We start from the raw sequence: 21,841 nt of genomic DNA on the forward strand, positions 1-21,841 counted from the left end.
AGCATTTAGTTTAGGAAAATCTGTTTCCACTTTCCTGATGAACCCTTAAAAAAAAAATCTGTTTAACTACATACAGCAAAGCCATGATATCAGCCCTGCCACAAAAGGCCAAATCCTGCAGATCCCTATTTGCATGAGAACTCCTTCAAACTGGGGGTCCTTTACAAATGAAAGGAATACACACGTGATTTTAGGACTTGCAGAATTTGGCCTCCAGCTAATCACTTGGCAAAATTGTGCCTCCACAAAATTTGTGGTCTCAAGTAAAACTTCCTAAGTGGTTCTTGATTCCTTTGCAATAGTATTAAACTCCTTTAGGAAAAAAGAACTTCCAGGTGATGAACTTTCCTGGGATTCAGAATGTTTGCTAAAATGCTATCAAAACAATGCCTTAATAGTTGAGTCATGGAATTTAAAAACCAAAGTTTTACAACAGTGCAACCTAGAGATTAATGAATTAATATAATTTCCTCTATGCATTAGAATAAATGTAGAAGACCAATTTGTCTTGGAAAAGCTGATTTCAAATTGAAGGATAATCTAGTAATTTTAAATAGGCCAAATTCTGTAGCCTTACTGAAGGAAAATTCCCAATGTTGTCATTTGACATCAAAGGAGTATTATCTGACTCAGGGCTGTAGTTCTGTAAATGATATTACTAGAGCTGGCATTTTTATTTGCTTCCAGAAGTATTTTCAGAAGTGAAGCAAGGTTTCCCTTTCCTCTGTTGGAAGCAGAGAGGGATTCCTCTTTTCCAGCTTGTTTGATGTGAAGTGCTGCACCACACCACTGCGTCTTGCCTGTTATAACAAGAATGTCTCCTGTGGCTTCAGCAGAAATTTGAGGGCAATCTGTGTGTCAGTCCCTCCAGGGATCCTCCTGCAGCCAGTAATGTCACTTCAGATGACTCCATTGGTCTCCAAGACAATGCAGTGTGGAATGGTATCCAGAATCCTATCAGAAAGGAGAAGATAAAATCCACAGAACAGGAATTCCTCAAGGAAGGTTCACACCAGAAAAAAAAAAAAAAAAAAGAAAAAAAAAAAGAAAAAAAAGAAAAAAAAAAGAAAAAAAAAAGAAAAAAAGAAAAAAAAAAGAGAGTTACTGTAGGTCAACAGCAGAACTACAACTGTTCACAACTCCATGGCATCTCTATCCAATTATCCAAAAGATTTGGCAAATGCCCAAAAGGAATGATATGGTTGTCTGCTTTTATAGGAAGAAACAAACTGGATAAAGTTAATTTCTTTCAGTGACAGACATCTGTGATTTTTTTACTGGCTTTACAAATGCAATGTGTTCGAAAAGGCTGGGGGTAGCAATATAGTACTGAAGCCCTGCATCTGAATGTTAAATATTATTTTATTCTGAATGTATTTTCACTAAATATAGCATGAATTATATGAGACATATTAATAGAAAACTCTTTGTGGTACAAGAATCCTCTAAAATAATTTGAAAATAGCAGCTCCATGTTTTATAATGCCAAAATTTTGCAGGCTGCCATCTCTAGTGCTCTCCCTCTCTTTCACTGTTCCCCCACTGAATCTATCCCAGATGCAACACTAAATACCACTTTATCCAAGACCTATGCTTCTTCCACCTCTGAAGAGGAAAGGAAATCTTTATCTGGAAATATACATTTTTGGTTGTTTGGTTCTTAATGTGTTTTAAGCTGTTTCACATTAGTCTCAGAGGCCTAGCTGATATACAGAACAGAAGGCAGGTGAGACAGTTCATGATAAATGAAAATTATCTCATGAACATCAGCACCTCAATTGTGTACATGTGTGTTTTCCCCGTTGCCGAGTTAATTATTCTTGGTAATAATATTGAGTCAGACACATGACTATATCATTGCAGACAAACCCATGTTATTAATGCATTTTCACTAAAGTAATCCTTGCCACAGGCAAGATTTTAACCTTCTAAGGGGTTATAAGCTGCTCATGCACGTAGTTGCTCTACCCAAGGAACAGACTGTGAACAAACTTAAACTTGTAGTCCTGATTTATGCCTTGTTGTCCCTCATCTCTGGGGAGGAATGAGAGAGTGAGCCACAACCATTTTTATATCTCTGAAGACTCTTTGATACAGATGAAGTCCTATGTAAAGATCATATAAGAAAAAAAAAAAACCAACCTGGGTGTAAGAACACATCTTTCTTAAAATGACTGCAGTTTCTTTATTAGGCACAGAGAGAAAGAAAAACACCATCTCTGGTTCATGAAGGAGATAATCCCAGCTGTCACACAGCCACTCAGGAGAGCCGAGTCCTCCTGAGTTTGCTCCAGTGACTAATTCCATCTGAATAGAGCACATCTTGTCTCTGCTGGCATTTCAGTTTGAAGGACCTTACCACCCAACACCTGGTATCTCTGTTTTTTCCTTTCCCTGCCCTGGTGGCTGGTGGTGCAGCTGCCCCAGTGCTGAGCACTGGCAGCTTAAAGCAGAGTTACGGACAGCAGCATTGAAAACACACTCGTACTCAACACAGCAGCTCCCTGCCTACCCTGGAATTAGAGCTGCTTACTTTTCTGACCAAAAGCCTGGTTTTACTATTGTTAGCTCTGTAGAGCCAAGGAGCTTTGGGAAGGCAAGCTGGATTCTGTTCTGTTTTGTACATAATCAACCAAATTGTTAGCTAATTTCCTATTGTGGAATCTTTATTACCAGCAGTGACCTATGAGGCAGAATGAATATTTTTTACTTTTAAATCTCTTGTGGAAGCTGCAGGTTGCCAGCTGGGGAAAAAAAAAAAATCTGACTTCTAAATTTAGCAAATATGATAAGAAAGTAATTGCAAATGAAAAATAAGGATCTTAATTTCATTCCTGTTAGAGACTAAGTTAATTATAAACACATTTTTAAAAAGTGTCTTTTTCAGTTTTCTGTGTGTGTGATGTTTCCTTTTTTTCACCTTTTGTGGTTTTTTTTTGTCAGATGTTCTTTAAGGCTCTGTTAAGTCCCTTGGTTTCAAATCATGTTGAAGCTTATAGTTTTCTTAACCCTAAAACTGGCATCCTAGAGGTGTCAAAATGAGATTGGCTTAAAAATCTTAAATTCCAAATAAAATAAGATGTAATTTTTAAACTTCTAATCTTTTATCAAATTTTCAGATGTTACAAATGTGAGTTGTAGAAACACACACAAAGAAAAAGCAGCTTAAAACGGTCATGGGTTCATTCACGTCCAAGAATGGCAGTTATAAAGGAAGAAGCAAATATTGAAACTCAAGATAAAATCTTGAGACTTTTCAAAACTGAGCACCACCATCCCCCCAGTCCAAAGCAATTCTTGTTCTGGAATTTGGATTGTAAACCTCCACTAAGAAGGTAGAGCAAAAATACAGCACAATGGTGTCATTTCTGTAACGAAAAATTAACTTAAAAAACCCCTAAAAGTAAAGCCACTTAAAGCTCAGCAGCTGGCATGCAAAACCTGAAGCAGTGGAAGACTTGCAAGTGCAGATTAAGGTATACTTCTCCTAGCCAATTTTGTCTCCATGTCTCTTTGCTCAGTGCATGTCCTTTTTGAGGTGAAGACAGTTAAATCCAACTATCTCCTTATGCTTTGTTGAGGTCAACAGTAGTTTTAAATGTGAAAGGACTGAAGCACATAGTGTCTGTCTAGGAAGTCATTATAGCAAGACCTGTTGACCCTACAGTTCCTTACACTATGCTGCTATTTTAGGAAGTCCACAGAACAATGTAAATTATTCTGAGATTAATGGAATAAAAAAGAAGAAAAGCATGCAACTGGAAAGCATCAGTCCTTGTGGAGAGGGGACTAACAATTATGCAGGAAAATGATTCAACTACGTTGGAAAAAAAAAAAATTAAGGGAGACATTTGCACAGTTTGTAACCTACGGAAAAAACCCTCCATCTCAGGCAAGGACCCCATGGCAGAAAATATAGTGCAAATAGAATTGGGCAGGAGTAGTAAATAAAATTCAATTTGTATTTGAAAGCTCATAGTAGCTCCAATTGTACAGAAATGACAGCCACTCAACATAGTACAGCCTACAGGCAGAGATCCTAGTGCAACTTCAAAAACAAGAAAAGTCGAGATCATCTGAATGACCTCTCTACCTCTGCAAAAAGAAGCACTGAAAATACATCACAGTTGTACTGAGGAGTAAGTTCTCACTCAAAGAATGCATGAAAAGTGCATAGATCTAGAGGGTAAAAGATTTTCCTAAGTAATGCTTTTCTAAGGTGTAAAATACCTTTTCAAGATCTACTTACCCTGTTGTTCAAAAACAAGCTACTTTTGCTGATACAGAAGCTCATTTTATCAAAGTTTTGGCTGAAATCCAAATAAATTGTTCCGTGTGAACTTTTGTATTTTTATCAGCTTTGCAAATCTCTAAAAAGATAAAGTCAAGATAGAAGACTAATCAAACAGAGGGAGTTTTTACCATCCCTAGATGCAGTGAACTAACACAAAGTAAAACTAATGTGTGGAAGCAGTTTGCATGAAATTATTGAAATCAACTTCACCCAAAACACAGAATAAAACTTTTCTGAGTTCAAATGCTTGTTACATTTCTGAGGATGATTTTATTCCTTTACTTTTATTTTATTGCACTTACTTTTGGCTGGAATGGCTAACCTGTGTGCTGAGTGCAATCTTAAACCAAACCAGCAATAACCATTTTTGACAGCTGCTCTGTTGAGTTTTTCCTCTCAGATCTTCATACTCATAAGAACCCAAGACATTGGAAAACTTAGTTTGCTGGGTGTTCTCTTAGGTTGAACTTCTGAAAATTATTTCAGGGAAAACAAAATTAACATACTGAGTTAATTTCATTTCAGAATATACAGCTTTTTTGAAAAAGGTGAACAGAAAAAAAGTGACAGAACTAGCCCATGTTTGAACACTTTTGAATTTGTGATGCCTTTATTGCACACTCTACCTTTAACTTGATGAGAAATTATCTGTTTCCTGAGATAATGGCCATTTTGTTTGCAGTTTCTATTAGGTGAAAAGGTTGCATTCTTTTCCCTCCAAGAACAGACTTACTTTTAGTTTTGGGGCTTTTTCTTGAAATTAAAAGAAAAACAACTTAAAGACCAAGAGAAAAGTGGAAAGGTTTTGTCTACATACATGGTACAAAAAACCCAAACCAAAACTAATATAAATATATATATATATACATATATATATATATATATATATATATATATATACATATATATATATATATATATATAAACATAATCTATTACCATAGATGGTGCTATAATTTGGTACTTACCTGCCTTTTCATATCTAGTTTGTTGGAGATAAAATAAAAGCTTCACTAAGAGATGTTGCAGAGCTGCAGCACAGTGTCCAGAACACCCTTCTCCAGAAGCAGTTGAATACACAGCAATTCCAGGCTTGATCCCTCATTATCACATCAGGTGTTAACATTAGTTTGCACATCATCAACATACAAAATTTTAGGTTTAATCAAACATCTAGATATTGATTGTTATTAAAGAAATGACTCAAATTTCGAGTAAAAAAATCCAGAATTCAACTGTCAGTACAAAATGACATTTTCTGTGGCAGCTGCCAATCTCCATAAGAGCAATAAGGAGAACTCCAAAAGCCAGTGGAAGAGCCCCTTGCTCAGTATCCCTATCAAGCAAGCCCATTTTTGTCCTTTGGAATAATGCATTGTATGGTATTTTCTACTTTGTTTGGTGTTTAGAGTTGGAATTTATTGCCAGGCTTCCTGGCAGCAAGCTGTGCAGGTTGCAGGCGGAGGCTGATGGAGGTGAGTGAATTAATGTGGTGGCTGTTTGGAATGTCGTCCAGCTGCCAGGGAGAATTATGTTTGTTTGCCTTTGGCACAAGTGTGAAAGGAACAGCCGTAGATTTCAGAAGTGTGAGTGTACATTTTTATATCTCACACTAATGAATACATTTTTTTGTATCCTATACATTTGGGGAAATAGAATTTATTTGTAGATTTTATTTACCACTTGTGTGGTAGAGAAGGAATGTTTCCTCAGAGACCAGAGACTGAACTTGTACTTTGGGAAAGAAAAAAAGAAAAAGAAAAAGAAAAAGAAAAAGAAAAAGAAAAAGAAAAAGAAAAAGAAAAAGGAAAAGGAAAAGGAAAAGAAAAAGAAAAAGAAAAAGAAAAAGAAAAAGAAAAAGAAAAAGAAAAAGAAAAAGAAAAAGAAAAAGAAAAAGAAAAAGAAAAAGAAAAAGAAAAAGGAAAAGAAAAAGAAAAAGAAAAAGAAAAAGAAAAAGAAAAAGAAAAAGAAAAAGAAAAAGAAAAAGAAAAAGAAAAAGAAAAAGAAAAAGAAAAAGAAAAAGAAAAAGAAAAAGAAAAAGAAAGAAAAAGAAAAAGAAAGAGAATAAAAATACCTGACTAAGCCAAAACAATGTCACTAAAAATTATCCTAATTTCACTATTTTTGCAACTATATCTAAAGTCGGAAAATAGATTGGGCAATTCAACAAGATTTGAAAATTTCTTCATGTAAGATTATTTTGTTGTTGGAGAAATGTCACTGAACGACTTAAGATTGTATTTGTTTTCTACTGGAAAATTATATCTTCCAGTCAAACCTTTCTTTTACCTATAACCTGTCAGTTATCCCTACACCAACCTCCTCTGCTATCAACAGAGGGATGATAATGCTATTTGTAATGTGCTCTGATGTGAAAAGTGCTATGGAAGATTGAATTGTTGTTGCTGATAGGACCAGAAATTTCCCCAACTAGATCTGTCAATAGCTGACACTAAAACAACAAGGTACAAAGTGCATTTGAAGACTGTCAGACACCATTGCCTTTTTGTTTTCTCTAGCAAAGTATTCCTTAGATAACTGACTTAACCTAGCATTGCTTAAAAAGATCAAGCACTCAAAAGATCAAGTGTCTCAAAAAGAAAGAAAAGGCTGGAAAGAATAATATTAGTTACTCCATACTATGTAAAGCCTAATGATCTCTTGTCCCATTATAGTTAGTAAATAAAACTGTCACTTATACCTCTTCTGTTGGTCTTAAAAACAGAGAAAGAAAAACAGATTTCTAGTTTTGGTACAGTAATGAATAAAAAAGTAATATGCAAAATTATCTATTTTTAATAATTTGCAAAATGTCACACTATAGGACATATTTTAAAAAAGACGATAATGAATACCTATACTTAGTATATTTGTTTCTATGTACAGCCATGTAACTCACATATATGATTAGGAAAACTAATTGTAATTTGTAATTTCAAATCAGCTTTGCAATTCAGTTTTTAATTATTTAAAATTTATTGTCTATATGTTAATTGATTTTTGTGAAGACTTTATTATGCTATAACATAATTCATTTATTATTTGAGGAGAAGCAAATATATTTAAGAGAAAATAAATTGTTGAGTCAATATTCCTCCAATCCTTGTTTCATTGTAACCATTTAAAGAAAAATATTTGCAATCTTAATCAGAGCCCTTCAAGGAAACAAAGATGTTTTAAGTGGCATATCCAGCAGAAGAAAGAAAAATAGATGTAGGCTTGCAAACAAGACTATTTTCTGGTAGGATGAAGATGTGAGATGTCACTTTGGAGATTATGAACAAAGAGGCAGAGACAAGAACAAGGAAGAAGGAAAAGGGGGGGGCAACAAGAATAAAGAGAACAATAGAAAATAGGGAGTGGAGGGTAAAGAATGTGACAGAGAAGACTGAAAATAAGAGTCAGTGGGGACAGAGAAAGAGCTTGAGAAGCCAACGGGTGATGAAGAGAGAGAACTACAAAAAATGAGCATAGGGTGAAAAATCTGTAAAGGGAGGAAAAGAATCTCACATGAGTGTTAAACTTAAGGAAGAATGGCAAGTCCCTCTTGGATGAATCATTGCTTCCCAATTACCCACATGCAACCCCTCTGAGTCACCCTATGTTCGTGGCTGCACAGCCTTGATGCCAAGACAACTATTTGGAGTTGTGGTCCAGCGTCAGAAGCAGCAGAAAAGATGGCAGTAAAAGTCCTGTGGCAGGGAAGCCTTACTGCTCCCCAAGCCAAGCACTGCTGCCAACAGCCCCAGCTGCAGCTGGCTACGGCTGGAGTCACTTGGTGCTTGCTCTGCACGCAGGGTGAGCGACCCAAGAGCCACAGGGGTGCTGCAGGCAGCCAGACCTCCACAGCTTCCCCTCTGCTTTGCAAGCCAAGTGCCTAGGGAACTGAGGGTAGAACCATATCTGAAGAACAGAGCAGCAGGAGAAATAAGGAAAAAGAAAACCAAGAGGGCAAAAAGAGGAAGAGAGTAAAAGAGGAAAGCAATTAGTGGTCATGGCCTCTTTACAGCAAGAAATGACTCGTACTACATACATAAGTGATCTCTATGTGAACTGTAAGTGGGAGAGGCACAGCAAGGAGCCTGCTGTTGATCTCATGAGCTGACTATGAAAGCTCAAGAGTGACACATTTCTGCCTCAAATCCAGCTACTCTCAAACATGGAAATACTTACGCTAAGGTAATTCAATGGCAGATATACGTATCAGTTCCTTTCTGATCAGCTTTGGCCTCTTCCAGAAAACAAGTCTGGATTTATCTTCTTTATTTATTTTGCCAACATGGCTGTATTTGTCAGCATAGTAATTAGTGGAGTCGGTAGAGCCCTGGGAATATACTTCAGCTGACATGTGCTCCCTCTTCTGGTTGGCATTTGTCTCTACACACTGAGGTCAAAGCAGAGACAAACTTGGATCCTCTAGCTCCTTAAAAAGAAAGAGCCTTAAACCACTCTGTTTACTCTGTTTTGATATGACTGTGAGATCTCTGCTGCTCATTGTCCTATTGGACCAAAAGGACATGAACTTTGATCCACTTGTGCCTTACAGACAAATGATTTTACCGTCCATGAAGTCCACTCATGGATTTGTTTGTTAAAATAGAATTTCTTCAGTTTTACTGATATGAGCCTGCATTAGTGCCATTGCTTTCTTCCCCACAGAGACAGGTCACTCAACTCCCTCACACAGCCATTCCCAGCTGAGCTCTTGAGCACAAGGCAACCAAATTTTCATCTGGGGGGGATCTGATAGATGATCAGAGGGGCACTATTGCAGGATGTCTTGCCGATCCACTTCATTTGAATACATAGATAGTGGGAAAACACAATGCTAAAATATATCCTTGGTGAAAGAGCTCAGTCTGAGAATTTCTGTGACAACATTCACTCCTTACTTTGACTGCGGCCAGTTGTGGCATAACCACGTGAGCAAGCACCTACAGCTGGTAATGGAGGGGCTCAGCTCAGAGGGCCAAAACCTGCTGCCTGCAGGAATGGGGTTCTCAGGGCTGGCTTGGCCCTGGTTATTGAACTGAACTCCACAGCAATCAACTCTTGAATTCTAATCTTGTCTCTAACACCAATTCCTGGTCAAAATCAGTTATGATCTTTCTGATTTGCTTCCAGATCTACAGAGAGGGAATAATCCTTGCTTATATATTTACCAGGCACACTGAAGCAGATCTTCAGCATTTACACCTCATATCGTCTGTTCGATTGCCTCTGCTTGACTGGGAACTAGGTCATGCCTCTTTGGTTCTACCACATAAATGTTAAAACTTAACCATCATCTGGTCTGGTCTTCAAAAAGGGCAGCTCCAATTCCCTGCCTTTTTTTTTTTTTTTTTTTTTTTTTTTTTTTTTGTGGAAAGTAACTATTTGAAATATTGTTTTAATAAAAAAGAACAGAATAAATGTCTACTTGGCCAGTTCTTATGTCAAGATCTAGGACAGATTGCTGGATAGTATTTAATGTTCAGAGTGGAAGTATTACTTTGGCCCTTAGGCAAAATGTTCCAGATCCTTGTCTAGGGTCAGGCCAACAAAAAATGATGAAGAAAGGAAATATTAAAAAAAAAATTGAACTATAGTCTTTGAGTTTTTTCAAATAGAGAGACTAAATTTGGACAATTGTCTTGGAAATAAACTCAGAGAAAATTCAGATTTTTTCTCCTGTTCATTGATTTTCCAAGTATTCAAATTTAAAATAATCTGCCAATTTCTATTTCCTCTCCTAGATTTTTGTCTTTACTGGTTTTTAACTGTTTCCTACTTTTTCACAGTTCAGTGCTTGCAAACAGTAAAGCAAGCACTGTAAAAGTTGAACAAAATAGGCATCCACTAGTATTTCCAGATCTTTTTCAACCCACAGGCAAAGCTATATTCCATTTGTCCATATGTATTTCATTCAAGCTTTTGAGGATTTCTTTTGGGTTTTTATTGTATGAAATCAATATTCAAATATATATTCCATTAAGTTATTATCTAATGCTTGCTAGAGCTTACATCAAATCTGAAAAAGTTAATTGTTATGATATAATCCAAATGGAAATGTAATTTGTGTGAGATTTGCTTTACTATCATTGTCTATCATATTATTGCAGAACAAAGCACATTGCTAAGATAATATTTGTGGGACACAAAAGGCTCAAAGTACACCAAGCATTTGTTGATTACGTGATATGAATATATCTCAAATGCCTATGTATCTCAAAGTCTTTTTAGCAACACTGTAATTTTTTAAGAAACAAATCAAATAATGCTTAATTTCACTTCAGACCAATGAAATAGAACAGAGCTGATTGGGTTGATGCTCATTCAGCATTTCTTTTCTGACCAAAATCCATTCATCTCACTGCATTTTTGCTCCATTGCATACCCAATTCCTTGTAAACCCAAAGAAAAGCTGATACTTCAGAAACATACATCTTAGGCAAATATTTTATATCCATAACACACAAAAAACTCCAGTGACAGAAATTCTTGTGTCACATTATAAAAATCTGAGATATAAAACCACCACACCCTGCCATTTTGCTTATACCATTGGTCCCCAAACTCTGCTTCGTGAATACTTGCTGAGTAGATTGTGGCCTCTCAGGGAACACCACTGGGCACAGATCTGGAGAGTCCTGAGGGTACCATGGCCTGTCACCTGCCTTGTGGCCAAGCACACCTCATGGGTCTCCTGCCATACAGTACAGCTCCCTGTCAGATGATGGTTCTGCAGATGAAACACTTGGCCAGCAGTGCTGCCTGTCCTGCTGAGAGAGGACCAGGGTTGCTTACCTCAACTTTGGAATGGAATTTCACTCAAAATGTGGAGGAAGGGCTTCACTTGATTCTGGACAACAAATAATGTGGTGACAAGGAAATTTATCTTGCCCAGGACACATCCAAGTTTGAATCACTGCTCTCAGATTGAAGGAGAGTCTGACATGCGGATTCACCATGACAGGTATAGCCCCGGTTACATGTCTGTCATCTGTCCCCTTTGCAGACTCCCTTGCTTTCAAAACATGCTGCAAAGTCTTGATTTCACCCTGCATCAGAATGAAACCAAATGCCAAAACCTCAGAATCTTTCACGAAACAGAATCCTTGTTTCCTGGCCAGCCTTATTATTGAACCTTAATATGATACAACATGTGTCCATATTTGCACACATGGTCCACAGCCCTTACACATGTGTAAATCCTACTGAAGTCATGTATAAAGGATCAGGCTCTAGGGCTGTTATAGAAAAAGTTCATGTTTCACTGACTTTTTGGTATTCTTTGAAGATATTACATTTAGAGTAAATATAGAGAAGTACATGTTATATGCAAGATTTTCAGAGAACATTTAACTTCCACACCAGAAGGTCACATCTAAGGCAATATGGTCTTGGAACAAGTTCAAAGTTGTCACACTTGATAAAAATAGCTTAAAGGGCACATAACTGTGCTGGAATATGGGAAAACAGTGGAACATGAGAGGGGGAATGATTGAAGGCCCCATTAGTAATTATGTACATACTTTGTTGCTATTGAAAGCTAGGTTTCCAAGCATGTACATGGTAGTTAAGTTAAATAAAAGTGCAAGCAATTAAAAAAATATAAATGCATTTGCATTGCTAAATCTAAGGAAAGAACCTTTTACAAATATAATTTTATAGAATAAAGGAAAATCTTTTAAAAATAAATGAACAGAAGATAAATGTATCTGGGTTTTTTTTGTTTGTTCTTAGTTTCAAAATTATGTTTATATACCTACATTTTTGTATCATGTTTATATACTTATATTTTTGCATAATTTATTAGTATTTCTGTAATACTAAATTGAAAATCAAAACATATATTTATTTTTTAATATAAGAAGCTACATTCACTTTTTTCATATTTCACTTCAAACAGCTGCAATTTTGTTAGTATCTTCTAACCTCTTGAAAGAGGGACAAATATAGGCAACAAACTGATCTCAGGAAAATACTGAAAAATGCGCTGTTATAGCACAATATATGGTACATTAGAAATACAAGTTTACATTAAACTGCCTCTTGAGATACACATCTCATTTGCAATAATTAGGACTTAGGACTATGTTCTATGTATTGGATACCTGTTAAACCACTGTCAAATCTCCTAATGATGTTTAAGCCATACATTTAAGTGAGCCTAAAATAAGTTCCTACAACCCATTCTGCAAAATTATTTACTTGCACCAAAGTCACACTAAGTGGGAAGTTTTCCATGATTGGGACACTCAGTAAATCTTGGGTCATATGTGTCCTACACAGAAAGCCAAACCATAAATCTTCCAGTTCAATGGTTTGATTTATTGTGCTAGCATGTTAATTTTGCCCTTGTAAAAAACATGTCATGCAAAGGAATCTTTTACTTTGCTTTTAACCAAGAAATTAGCTATATTTTGCACATACTTTTTAATGATTGATAGCATGGTGCAATCTTTGTGCCAAAACGTGAAAAAAGCTAAAGTTTAATGATTTTGTAATGCATGACTCTTGACTTAGTTCTGCCCAGAATCATTACATGCAGGTCTCTGTCATGTCCTAATCCTATTTACCTCAGTGAAGCTCTTGATAGTGAGAAAATGAAATTGCTACCTTCCATGCTTGGAAACAAATTTTTCATTCATCTGTATTCCTGGTTGTAGAGAAACTCAGATACAGCTATTTTTTGACCAGGTTAGCTCTCACAGGAGACTTATATACATTACTATGGAAGGTAAATATTTTATGGTAACAGTCTGCAAAAGGTATGTTCTGTGACAGCAACACTTTTTTTTTTCATAGTAATTAAGTGCTTAAGAATTGAAGATATTCTTTCAACCAGAGAAAGTCACCTGAAAGCAAGGGTGTCCCATGCCTCCCATGACATAAAAAGCTAACAGGAGGATTTTATATCACTGAGGATTAGGAAGTAAATGATTGGAAAAAGACCTGAAAGCTGAACTCCAGGAGGTGCACTGGATACACAGAACTTTCTATACCTCTTTTAAAATGTATAGCCATAGGGAAAGGTTATATTATATGGCAACAGAGAAGGAACAATGTAATTTACACTGCTTAGTTTAAAAGCATCACATTTTTATACAATAACAAAAAAAGCAGAGAGTCTGAGTCATTAGAAAAATACTTGCACAGCTGGTAAATTGTATTTTTTATGGACCTTATACATGTGATTGTAAGCACTAAGTATACACATTATTAGGGTCAATTTAAATCCAGGCTGATGAAAAATCCGAAGTGTTGGAGGATTTAGAATCTTCCTGTGGATTTTGTTGTAGCCTCCACATCTATGCTTTCATTAAAATAATATCTGTTGTAACTTCCCAGATTTTAAAATGAGCATTTACAATGTTAACCAGGGCACTGTCTCACAGACTATACAGCCAACAGATTGAAACAATACTACTACCAAGATATGTGGAATAACAATATTTATTCTGTATTTTTGTCTTCCTGGAATGGATTGACCACTGATTCAGAAGCAAAGAACTACTGTGATATGGCCCTAGATTCTCACTCAATTGGAGATGGTAATGTTTTAGTGGTTTTAGTGCTAACCATCTATGAAAGAGCACAAAAGGTGGCAGACCCCTGGAGAGCAAGAAGATGAGGGTCTGTGTGGCTGTTACAATCCCGCTAAGAGGATTGTACTGCTCTGTTCTTTCATCTTGGTAATGTGAGAGTGAAACAGTCCATCACAAAGCTGGGGAAAAAAATGATTCATCTGCTGTCCATTTTTATTTTGTCTCAGCATCTGGAAAGAAGTGCTTCATTTCTTACTGCATCTGGACAAAGACAGACCTCCTGGAGGTGCTCCCAGCTCCCGGAAGATACTAGGATGTTTTGGGTTAAACTCATGCTCTATTCAGCCTTGGGTTCACCTACTTTCCCAGTCATATTTACCCACCACATTTCTTTTGGCTGTATTTCTCTGTGGTCACTAAATCCCTCTCTTCATGTAGTGTACAATTCTGAGAACTGCAGCAAACAGGAAGGTTTTTAGTAATCTTGCCAGTTCACACTATTTGCTGCTGGAAAGCCTTTGAGCTGATAAAGTTTGGAAGGCATGCAATTCACCCTAAGCTAATGCCCATTGCTTTTATCTCAAATGGCTTTAATGGCCATCCAAGTAATGCAAACTGGATTTACATTACTCCAGTCCAATGAATTGGACCTCATTGAAAAGATTTTGCTACCAACATTTCTTGCAGTGCAGCAAAACTAAAAGCTGCAGTCGGGAATAGAAGTAATGTTTTACAAGACACTACACAAACCCAGAACGGAGAGATGATCCTTCCCTGAAAAATACATAACATAAAGGTGTCACTTGGCTTTATGCTTTCCCTGGATGTTGCTGTTGGCATGTGTTTGTACTTCAGCTTTGTTAAATGAAAAATTGTTGCACCTAATTACATCCTAAGGTAACAACATGGAGATATGATTGATGGATGGGGAGCCCAAGGACATAATCATATGACAGTGATCCATCTGACAGGGAGGCTATCAGTTCCCTTGCTCCTAGCTGTTGTCATACTGATAGACATCCTGGTGACAGTGAATGTTATGGAAAAGAGATGACAAAATATAGGAGGGGCTTTAGAGGTGTATAAAACATATTGTCTCCATGTATGAATGACTGCTTAGGTGATAATATGTGCAGGGTAAAAAACTTGGGATGGCTATTTGCATCTCTGCCAGCGCAGAAGGGCCTACATATCTGCAAGGGTAAAGGAGGGAGAATAAGGGTAATGTGCTTGAAAGAAGTACAAAGCATTGAAAGTTAAACCCTTCATCTCTATTGTGAAAAACAACTTAATGGAGAGATGCAAAGGGGAGGTTGGTACTTTGTAGAGAAATGGTATGGATTTGAAATTGTCAAGTACTTTAGAAAGGATGCTGTTGTACCTTAAGACATGAGCTGATGAGAACATGAACTTGGAATTGTTAATTAATAGCAGCTGTCACACTTTCAGAAGTTTGCCATTTAGGAAAGTTTGAGTTGCCTTGAGAATTTTTTCCAGCTTCCCTAAAAGAAGTATTCATTTTTCAGTATCAAATTTATGTGTCTGAAATAAGCAAATACACTCTCCTATGAAACACCACTATTTCTCCCTTTTCACACACTTTTGTTTCTTGTTGGAAAACTGTGTGAACTATAAAAAAAAAAATGAAGAGAAAATAGCCTCAGTTTTTCTATGTGATTTGTGATCAGAATTAAAATCAGCAGCTGTGCTGTGTTGCTAAGAGAATATCTTAGAACACTAATTTGTTAGGCCTAATTTGCATTTCTAGAAATGTCATGTGTTTGTTTGAAAACACAATTAATGTTACGACAAAACATCTGGATGGAAGAGGAAGACTCATTTCTGCAAAGCAGGTGATTCATGTAGTGTCAGTTTTCCAAATAAAATCTAAATTTTAATTTTGGGAACTTCTTTCCATCTTATAGACTTGCTGATATTTGTTCTTAGGCATGAGATATCTATAGAAATCTTGAATAAACTATCAGAAATGCAGTGTCCAGATGTAAGTAAGCTTTATTTTTGCAGCCCGTGTAACAAATGTAAACTACTGATAAAACCGTGTTTGTTGTATTTACTTTGTTTCTCACATAGACCTTAAAAATTTTCAGTATCAAGCAAGATTCAGAGAAGAGTAAGAGCCATCACTAATAAAAATTTTTGCATTATCTTATACAATATTGCAATAATCTCTCACTGGAATCATGCTTTGCACACTTTATAAAACAGTATTTTGAATTTTGGCTACCATTAATAACCTGTGGTAATCAACACTCATTCCATCCTTCCAGGTTTTAGACTATATGGAAAAAATAATAGATATATATCATGTAATTGAAATGGCATAAAGAACACCATGTCCATCACTTTTGGATAAATGAATATTAATCTGAAAGGAACTGTTCTGTGCATTATGAATGGATGATATAAAACGCATAACAAGAAGAATAGCATGAAGTTTTTTGCATCACCTCAACGCATGTGGGATACAGCACACCAGAAATCAATACCAATTGATTGTGTGTTTCAGAAAAAATGGCATGACAAAAAAAAAGTACATCCTTGGAATGAAATGCAAGATATGCAATCCTGCCTACTCAGTGACTTTAAGATTGAAGGGAAACTTTCTGCAATTTACAATTCATACTTAAGTTACTGTTGTTAGCACCACTGAATCTAAAATGTGGGCAGGAAATTATATGAATGAAAAGAAAAAGGATGTAGAGAAAGCAATTGATAATGGCTGCTAAAACAGCAAGGAGCACTCACTTAAAAGCAAAAATAAATCCAAAGAGTCTCAACATTTGCAACCAAACCAAAAATGTCTCAAAATTGCTGTGATGAATAGACTCTACACGTTGTTTTTCAGGGGCAGAGGCAATTCTGAGCAGTCATTCTATCAGAAGAGCATTTATAACTATTGATTTTTGGAGAGGTGTGAAACAGCTACTTAATTTCCTGACAAAATACATCAGAAAATCAGACAATTGAATGCTAACATCTATAAGTTCTCAGAGGGGAAAAAATTAGCCTATCTAAGGCCTGCAAGTTATATGCTAGGACAAAGAGCTGAGAAATTACTAAAAGTTTTGGAAATGATAAAAAGCCTCTGTCTTATAAAAGATCCATGTATCTCAATTACCTGCTTTCCATATTTTCTCTTTAGTCCTTTGTACCTTTCACAAGCTGATTTCAATATTAGGACCCATGTCTACTATCTATAAAGTCTAAGAAACTCAGGAGATCAGTCCTGAAATATTAAAGATTTTATTCACATGGAGCTGTGTCTGCCATTCAGGTTCCAAGGGTGACTTTGCAGAGCTGACACATTTTCTTGGCTTTGCAGCTCTTGTTGCTGTCCAACATGCCTGATATTCATTAATATCAGCTCTACAACATGTAAATCAAATTTAAGATCATCTTTGTTCACATGATGAAGAAATTTTAGAACAAACTTCAGCTTGTGCAGGAATGTTCCTGGCACAGCTGCAGGACAAGCCAAAGAAAGGGCATCACAAAATGTTAGAGTTTCACTGAAAAATTCACTTTGCCAACAAAATAAACTGGATTTTAGCATAGTTACATCAAAAAGGTTCCTGAACTTTGCCATTGTTATCTTCATTCACTAAAGAACCAACAAATGACACAGAAAGAAGCTGTTGGCTACTGTTAAACTTCTGATAACATCCAAAATTCTTTATTGAGGAAAAATTACAATAGCAGTTTATGTATAAATATTCAATTGAAATATATTGATAGCATGTTTATGCATTTCATATTTACTGAAAATCATTTATAGGTACAAGTACATATAAAATCATAGACTTGCAATTTTTTGTACATGTAAATATGTAAATACTGGAGAAAAGTGATTATTTAACTCCTGAAAAGCAGGACTATTTTAAAAGACTGTACGCTAGAAGTTGTCATTAGAAATACACACTTTGCATGAATAGTATAGGAACAGTCTAGCAAAACCTGTATGAAACTTTTGGTGCATAAATCTGCTCATACTCAGAGGTGGTAATAAGTTACATGTTTCTCTACGTATACAGTTTTAAATTGTCAAACATATATTTCATGTACTGGAATCAGAAATAACATCTTCTTGGCTGACTTCTTGGGATGTATTTAATAATTAGGTGTAGAAGTCAAAGACACCACTTCCTACCCAAAGGACACATAAGCCTTTCAAGCATATCAGAACAGGTCAAATATCATTATATACCATAAAATTTCACTACTGCAAGGTGAATAACTGGTTTCTTTTGTTATCAATTCAACAAAAACTTGAAAAACAGTTTGCAGTTTTAACTTACCTGGTTAGACAGCCATGACTGCCTCTTGTTATGTACCTGAAAATTATACTCCTAGAAGACTAAACTGTACATTTCCAGCCTGTTCAATTCAGGTTTTTTATCTTGTCTTTCATTCATTCTAGTGTGTGAATAAAATTCAGGACAATTAATTCTGGAGATGTAATACTGCCTCTTTATTTGAGGATTAATAATTCCCAAAGAAACCAAATTTATGTACAAAAACTTTATGCATGTAGGCTACATTTTAAAACACCAGTTACTGGAACAAAATCTTTATATTTGAATGCACCATCACTGTCTGGACCAGACCAAGTGGGCTGTTAGTCCATTGCTCACCCCTGAGGAGATTAGACAGACATTCACCCCGTTGACGCAGAGTGAACACTCACCCACAGAGGAGACATCAGGCGAGACTGGTGAAGGTTGAGCTGGGCTAGCACCCGAATCTGCATAATGTGTCCTGCTCCCTACTGCCCGGAGCATTCTGTCCCCAGACTGCTGCAAGGATTAGAAGAGCTGGGGAAAGCATTTTCCTAAAAAGCCAGATGAGGCAGCAATGAGCTGGAATTATATATCAAAAGCTTCCAGAACTTCATGACCTTTGATCACTAAATTAATACTTTTCCTGTTTTACTTAGAGTGAATGCAACAGTTCCAACAGATCCTTGCTCATTATAATAGTTATAAATAATACATTTATTTTGATCTTTTTTGAATACTAATTTTCCATTTTAAAGGTGCCACAATCAAATCAACTTTCCTTCACCTGAAAAAAAATATTGCTTCAAGACTACAGCTGAGAGCTCTTTCACTATGATTTTCAGGCAAAATTTAGGGAATAGAAGAACAAATAAAACTTATTAGGGACAATTCTTTGCACCTTAAAATTTTGAATATATCAAAAGTTGAGATTACAGTGAAAGCATATGTGCAATTTCTAAAAAAACCCTGCTTTTAATGTTTCCAAATTTCAAATCCATGTGCATTTTGGTGAACTTGAAAACAACCCCATAGTAACATGGGCACTATTATAGTAATAATAAAAGTGGCATGGCAATTTTTGTTTACCAGTTTCTGATTGCTATATATGATTTAATAATTAGGTAACATGACATCACTAATAACCTATTTACTTCTAATAGTAAAACAGATTGATTTATATTGTTTGCTTTTGTTGCGGTAGTTTTTTAATGTTTGAAAAATATTAGAAGATATATATTTTTAGTCAATTTAGTTTGAGCTCAGGAAATTTCCAGTAAAAAAGGTAAAATCTTACTATGTTTATAATACATTATTCCTATATATTACAATATTAACACATGTATAAACATATTTTACATCTATCTATAATATATTACATAATTTACTAGAAATATAATTTATAGTAAAAACAGAAAAAAAGAACAAACAAGAAATGTTCCAAATCAACTAGTCCATGTTTTAGCACCTAGAACAGGAGGGGAGAAAGAAGGCTATGTAATTTTTATTTTCCTCAGAGGTGCTTCTGAAATATCTCAGTATTTTTAATTTATGGTTATGAACTCCTTCACACTGTCAGTCTCATGCTGTCTACAGAACACTTCAGTAGGCTCTAAAGAATCATAAACCAGCAGTCTTCTGCCACATGAATAGACTGAAAGCTTCTGGGACCAGTTGCCCATATCCATGCTGCTGTACTTGGAGGCTCTGGAGCAGAACAGACATTGACAGCAGACTGCTCAGTAACCTGGTTAAAGTATCCAGTGTTAGCTGAGGGACATAGTGAAGGAGGTTGGAGGACTAAAAACCTTTTTCCAGGCAAAAAAGAAGATCCACACAGGTTGTCTCTCAACCCTTCTTGACAATAACCTCATATTGTTTTATGTACTGCAAACTGCCCAGGCCAAACATTTAAAGATCTATTTAATGTCTATTTTCCTTGGTTTTCCCTTTGACTGCAGCCTCAGGTAGTTTGCCCTGGTTGATGCCATGCCTGGAATGCTGTGTTCAGTTCTGAGGTCTCCAGCTGAAGGAAAACAAGGAACTACTGAAGAGGGTCCAGTGGAGTGCTATGAATTTAATTGGGGTCTGGAGCAACTCACTGATGAGGAAAGGCTGAGAGAGCTGGGGCTGTTTAGCCTGGAGAATGAAAGACTGAGAAGGGATCTTATCAATGTCTATCAGTACCTGAAGGAAGTGTGTCAAGAGGATGAAGCCAGGCACTTGCCAGTGGTGCCAGGCAGTAGGATGAGGGCAACAGGTGGAAAATGATGCACAGGAAGTTCCAACAGAACATGAGGAAGGACTTCACTCTGAGGTTGACATAGAATCTAGGGAACAGACTGCAGAGGTTGTGGAGATAGAAAATTTCTTTCTCTGGAGATACAAACTGTCTTTGATGCAACCCCTTGCAGCCTGCTCTAGGTGAACCTGCCTTTGCAGAAGGGTTGGACTGGGTGATCTCCAGAGGTGCCTTCTAACCCCAACCATTCTGTGATCGAGTAGCTCTCTAACAGCCACTTATTTATCCTCTAGGTTTTCTGGATTTTCTTCATTTTTTAATGAACTCCACTTTTCCCTTCCATTTTTTAATTTCCCACTTCTGTTGCAGAACACAGGAAATAGCCTATAGCAACAACAACACTGAAGCCAGAAACACATTGATAGACTCTTTTATAAAGAAAAAATGTACTCTGCATGTAGATATGTTTCCTGAGGACCTCCTTGAAGTGCTATTTTTTTAATGTCCAGCCAAAAGTGACACTGTTACGCGTACACTTTTTCAGTCTCCAGGTAAACTGTAGCTACTTTTGTTAGCTTTTCAGGGATTCACAATTGCTCAAGTTATATGATTGAACAAGATTCCCATGCCACTAGATTTGCAATTTTAATTATACCTATCCTGCATGTTTCACTGAAGTGTTGAAATACTGAATAAATTGGACTAGCTCAAGGAGCTGACATTTCCAGCAGACTTGCCCTCGTTGCTGTAGTATGCCCAAGTTCATTACTGCACATCCCCTGCCTACTACCTGCAAATCCCCCATATACTCAGCTCACATCCCTCTGTACATCAGGGACCTTTATAACCCTCTCCAGCTACTCTTGTTTCATGCCACCCATTTATCTTCTTTCCTTCAAAGATTTATTCCTGTGTGATCCCTTCCAATTTTTTCTTATTTTTTTCCCTACTGTAGGAAATAAATTATTCAGGGTGTCAACATACTTGAACTAGAACGGAGATGAAGGTAGTTATAATGAAATGCTAATAACTGCCAGGAAAATTACAGAGTTGTTCTCAGCTGCTAGGTCTGCCAGGCATCTGCCAGGAGCACTATGTTTTTCCCTTACTCTTCTCATTTACTGATTTTTCACTGAAATAGGGCATTGTTCTTCAATTCTGAACTTTCAGGAAACATTCCAGCACTGATTGGATATGTCATTCGAAAGTAATAACATAATGGACAAAGAAACAGAAAAATGTTTTTCTGTTGAAATAAGGGCTTTTGATGCAGGCTTAGGGTGTGCTTCAACATTACACTTACCTGTTGCCACATCCCTCTGTTGTGTCAATGCAACTCTGTTGGGGGGATATGGTATAAATGAGATTGTTTCCATTAGCATTGATTATTTCTCTGAGCTGGCTTGCAGTGCACACTCCTGAAAAGGGTTACCAGTAAAATTCACCACTCCTACTCCTATAGCAGAGGGACAGAACGGTA

This window comes from Lonchura striata, chromosome 2 (assembly GCF_050655825.1).
Source record: "Lonchura striata isolate lonStrDom1 chromosome 2, ASM5065582v1, whole genome shotgun sequence".
Taxonomy (NCBI): Eukaryota; Metazoa; Chordata; class Aves; order Passeriformes; family Estrildidae; genus Lonchura; species Lonchura striata.